Source organism: Buceros rhinoceros, unplaced genomic scaffold (assembly GCF_000710305.1).
Source record: "Buceros rhinoceros silvestris isolate BGI_N320 unplaced genomic scaffold, ASM71030v1 scaffold9084, whole genome shotgun sequence".
In the NCBI taxonomy this organism is placed as follows: Eukaryota; Metazoa; Chordata; class Aves; order Bucerotiformes; family Bucerotidae; genus Buceros; species Buceros rhinoceros.
In genome coordinates, this window is record NW_010406473.1 from 81,943 (window position 1) to 87,881 (window position 5,939).

Here is a 5,939-nt window from a genome sequence, read left to right on the forward strand (position 1 = left end):
GAATGCCATCTCCTCAGGATGTGTTTCCTGATAGATGCTTTCCTGCTCAGGAAGCAGAAAGGAGAAGTCCCTTGCTGAGGTTCTCAGCTGCCACGTAACAAGATGTGATGAATCTGGGTCTGGATTCTGCACTTGGCTCTGGTACCATAAAGGCAATCCCTAGATGGACTGTACAGTGGGTCAGAGACTGGACACTTTTACTAGGTGTGTTATCCAAAACTACCCCAGCAAGTGTATAAAAGGAATGGAAGCATCTGGTTGTTTCACACTCTGAGTTTATGCCTCAAGCAGTACTTGTGAGGGCAATGAAATGGGGACGTGTCTGTCACTTTAGGTAACAAACCTTTCAAGGAATCATAGGAAACAGGGCTGGAAGTGATTTCAAATAACAATCACCCCCTTCCTCCAAGGACAATGCCCACCCCAGTCCTGTCAGAATCTTCACATTTTGCTATTCCTTTTGACACCTGCATAGCACTTTAGCAGAGGTTTGCCCAGAGAAATCAAACACTTTCAATTTTCATGACCGCCTCTGTCTAAGCACTTAACAGTCCCACCAAAGTGCATCCAGACCTCTGCTTTTCCTTGTAGAGTAAATGCAGAGAAAAGCACCAGGGCTTTATCTTCTGCAACCTCAGTTGCAACCAGCAGATTCTGGATAAAACATGTCATATGAACCACATTTGGAAATTCACACAGATGGCTTTAACGTTGTGAACCATGATCTGCTATGGTGGTATTTCTACAGGCTTTTCCATGGTTATCTGCACTTCCCACGCTTGTGCAGAGTTCTAGACTGGCAGAGCTCCTCTGTGTTAATACATACATGTAAACACCATGGCCATGGGGTTTTCCTCCTGCATTTCTAAAAGTCTAACTAGTTCTGCAGGCTTTGTCTATCCTGAGTCGTATTTGTGAATCATGCCTTTCTGCTGAAGGTGACAAAGTTCTGGCTTGCTCTTAGGGAAAAGATGAACCCTCCACCAATAACTAATTGGGAAATCTACTGGTGACTTAGAGGTTTCTATCAATTTTTGGAATCACTGCAAATAACTTGCAATTTGCAAGTTTAAGTTAACAGAAACAGAGACTTGCACAAAAAGACAACGATGCTTGGATAGACCAGTCCTCTGACTGGGACCACAGCAATCCCTTACTATCACTTCCAAAAAAAAAAAAACCAAAAAAACCCACCTTAGTATGATGTCAGGAGGAAAAACTAAGAAAAAGGAATAAAGAAATAATTCTCAATTGAAAAAATAAATTTGATTTTCTGTCATCACAGTCAACAGACACATTTAGCTGTATAACTTACCCACCAAGGCTGTACATTTACAAGCATCAATACCCCAGTTCCTGTGTCTACTGAAAACACCTGGAGACACTACCCTGACAGCCACTTTCCTTTCTTCACCCTAATGCTTCTTCTCTGTGCAAGGCCAGATCCTGTCACTCCACAGCCATCCTCCAGCTGTGTCCATGCCAGTGTGTCGATGTTGCCACCCCTCATTAGAAATGTAGTGGTAATCACACCCACACAAACCCACTGGCAGTGGCACCATCACGAGTTAGGTCTGGGCCAGCCACTAGACAACAGATGCTCTCTATTAACCCCTTTCCCTTCCCAGGGGGGAAGAGCAAAGGAATCAGGCAGAGACTTATGGACTGGAAAAGAAAGCTAAAATGGCTTTAATGAAAATAATAATAAAATAAAATACATACAAACATATACAAAACCAATACCAAACATAACACCCCACCCCACCAATGGCAACCAAGTCACTGTCACCACTGATGCTGACGACAGAGACTTGGGAGGATGGGCTCAACAGCAGATGGGAACGAGATGCAGGAGGTGGATTCTGAAACCGGATTCAGGGGTGCACAGACTGGGATGAAAGGCAAAATGTCCTCCTCGGACACTGGTCATTGAAGAAGAGAGCTTCACCCTTGTGATCCCTCAGCTTTACACTCGATACGATGTCTATGGGATGGAACACCTTGTTGGTCAGTTCAGGGTCACCTGTCCTGTCTGCTCCTCCCCACAGGTGCAACTTCTCACTGCACCCCCACCGTGGGACACAGGATTTAGCAGTGACCTTGGTCTGCACAGGAGCGAGTACAAGCAAGAGCCTTTCTGTGCACCAGTCCCTGGCAGTGACTGTAAACATCAAGCGCTGTCACTTCCAGAAGCAGACACTGTCTGTGAAAATACAGCATGAACTTCAGGAAGTGCCGTCACTGAGCAGAGACTGAGCTGGAAAGTGAAATCACTGAGCAGAACGAGTTCTGTTCTACCTCAAACCAGGACAGGAACATCAAGCCCTTCTACAGGAGTGAGCGAATCAATGAAAGATTGGTCCTAAGAGCTTCTCAATCTTTAACTGGCCCAGGAAAAATATTACCATGAATGTAAAATAATTAGGTTTTCTCTTCCAAGAGAAAATACTCAAAGATCCGCACTGCAATCAGAGAAGAGATCTTCTGGAGATCTGGATGGTGTGTCCACCCTTGGTGAAGCCAAGTAAGCAACTGCAGTGTCATTAACTTTGAAAAAGGAACTTCAGTTTTTAACAGCAGAGGGGGTGTCCTTGGAGACTGAGCAGAAAGGGTTTTTTAACTTCATCGCAAAAAGTAGAGGCTTTCTGCACCTCGAGGTCAAAATAAGGCTGTAATGAGTAAAGGCACTTAGGAGGCTTTACCTATTAAATAAACCAATTTATTTTATACTATTAAAATTCTCTTCTTTCTACAGACATTGCATTTTCTTCTTCAGTAGGAAATCAAAACAACATTATTAATGTGCCCAGACAAAGCTGGAAAATAGTTTGATTCTCCTCTGAGTAGATACAGATACATGCTCACACACAAAAATACCCAGTTTTCTGTCAATAGATGCATTAATTTCAGAATATTTTACTTTTTACATAAGGAATTATGCAAGATTTTGTCTGACAGAGGGAACTTCTCTTGCTATGTTATTTATTGCTGATGTGGTAAAGTGCAGCAATTCCAGGAAGCATAATCAAGGGTTTTGTTTATGTGATGTATTGTAGGTCATGCTCAAATCATAAAGCATTTGGTGTGCTGGAGACATTTTGCTGTTTTATGAAAACTGTTAACAAAAAGGAATTTTAAACAAAAAGAAATTAAAGCCTAACATAAAGGCCATGGCTTACATTAGGAAAGAAAGCTCAAAAGAATTTGTCAGTATGAAGCATCAAAAGAATATAAGAGGAAGGGAGATCAGAGAACAGAAAGGGGGTCTAGGAAAGGAGAAAACAAAGACTTCTGAGACAGCGAAACCCCAAGGGTTCTCATAGAAACATCAAATAAATACAAATGCTTATTTGACAGCTGCCATCTGTTTTAAAATCAATTACTAGATCATCTCAAACCACCAACCACACGTCCAAATCGATTATTATTGTACAGTTTGAAAGCATTTTTGCCCAGTTAGGGAAAACACGTTCTTCATATCAGCCTTCACTGGCGTGTGTTTCAGGGATGGCTTTAGAAGACCACTGTGCCATCTTCCATACACGTGCAAGCAAATTTCTCTCAGCTGCTTAGTGTAGATTGACACTGACTTCCATTAAGTGTTTGTAATAAGTATAAAAGTAGTCATGTGCATGCAAATAGTATAAAACTATTTAATATTGCTCTATCCAATTTACATTTTCCTGTGTTGACATTATTTTATGCTGATGTCAGCAATAGCCCTGCAGCACTATTGATTTCAGTGCAATTAATCCTCTTTCACGGTTGTATAATTGAGTCAGGTGGAAAAAAAAGCAATTGTGCAGGGCCACTAAACAATTCGACAACCTTCTGTAGAAAAACAAAATAAAATGTTTTTTGGCTGAGCGCAAAACCCAGGCTCAGCACGATCCCACAGTCCCTTTATGCAGAGAAGAGCTGTTTGTGCTATTGTCCAAGAGATCCTTAAGAAAACCTGAGCTGTAATGCTCACCCCAGTGACCCTTCCTTCCTACTCGAAACACACGACCTCCTCCCTCACTGAGAGGCAACAAGCTTATGAAGGATAAAATATTGTTTTCATGGTATTTTTGAGGACATGCTTTAGAAAGCATCCTTGATCCACAAAGCTCACCACGCAATGGCAGCCACACTATCCAGCCCTGGAGCCAAACAGATGTAGGCAAGGAGCTCCCATGTGTTTGGCAGCCACAAGAAGATGTCAGTCCCTCATCTCGGGCAAAGGAGCCCAGCAAGGAGATTTGAGTCTCCTCAAGCAGAGGGAAGGTGTGGGCTGCAAGCGTCACTATTTCCGCCTTAGTCATGCAGTTTAATTGCTTGAACACATGTTGTTTTCAACTCATGCAGCCTGACAGCTCCTTGCTCCTGCAGAACGTTGTGTTGAGACAGCCAGCAAGGGTTTGGCCAGTGCTTTCTGCCTCCCTGTGCCCAGATGCTGAGGACCTGGAGAAAAGCGAATTTCAGCAGGGTGGTTCATGCTGGGTGCTGAGGACAACCCCATGGGACTCTTCATGTTCTGCATGGTCAACACAGTCATGTCTTACCTCCACATCTCTTATGTGGGCCCCAGAGCTGCCACATGATCTGAGCCAAGCCCAAGAAGCCATTGCTCCCTGGACAGAGCAGAGGGGCTTGCAGTGCCCTGCCCTGTCCTTCCCACACAAATTAACCATCGTGACATGAGCCGTTTGCCCGCTCTGGTTGCTCATGCTCCCCAGGAACTTCTTTTACAGGCACAGTTGCCATTGCCCTGGCCATGCCCAGGTCTGTCCATCCTCTGCTACAACTGTTGCCAGCTGCCAGAGATTCTCTCCATGCCCCTGGTGTTTCCCTGCCTCAGGAAAACCTCAGGAAACCCCCTGTACACCGAGATCTGCCACTCTGCTGCAGGCTGGGCCAGCTCCACAGCAGCTCCCCTCAGTGACTGGCACACGGAGCACACTCAGCTGAAAAATCCTGCTTGAGGTGCAAAGAGCCATGGAAAGGAGCTGTCCCTTGGCTCTCCCATGGATCCTGTGTCTCCACCAGGAGCAGTGAGCAGCTCTTCAGGAGGTCCAGCACGCCCTCCAGAGCAACCATGGCAGGCAGACAGGTGTCATACCACGTGTCATACACAGGGCTATGCTACCCTGAGGGCACATGTCAGTATTTTGGGGCTTGTTTTGCCATAACTGCTGTTTTCTTTGATCAAAGACAGCAGAACAATGCTGAGTTGCTGCCACATCCTCCTTCTGCTCTTTTCAGAAGTTTCCTTCTCTGCACTTCTGGCTCTTTTTCCACGTGTGCACCATCCTTAGATTGCTTTAGAAAGCACTGGTGATTAATGCTCACAATGGCTGCTAACAATGAGCAGTTTCCTCCTTTGGTGGTGGGAGTCAGCCTCAGACACAGTAAGAACCTCCCAGACCATCCTGGCTAGACTGACATGCAGACATTTCATGAACGCAGCCAAGCCTGTCATCTGTCAGGATGTCCACACATGGGGACAGAATGGGGACAGAATTATGAAAGTAGAAATATTACACAGAGATCGTATAACTGGATATTCCTGTTTCTAACGCTCCCTCCAAAGACCAAATACAACTAGACGCCTGTCTGCTGTGACACACTGCTGTATGCCACTAAAACTTAATAAGAATGTATTATTCCATCACCTGGCACAAACACAGCCTGTTGTCTGCTCTTCATGAAAGCCTGTTAGCTAGAGGCACTAAATCTGTAGAAACTTCTCCTGGTAAAAGCCTTCTGAGTAATTTGCTCTGCAGCTCATTGCTGTGGGTAAATGATCAGTTCAAGGTTGTATTGTACCTTTTCAATTGCTGAGGACTTAGACAAGACAGAATCCACGCTGCCCAACTGATTAGATGCAGTACAGCTCCTTTTAGTCAGATCTTTTTTTTTGCCATGTTTCCCTGCCCCTCCCCTTCCCCTCCTCCCCC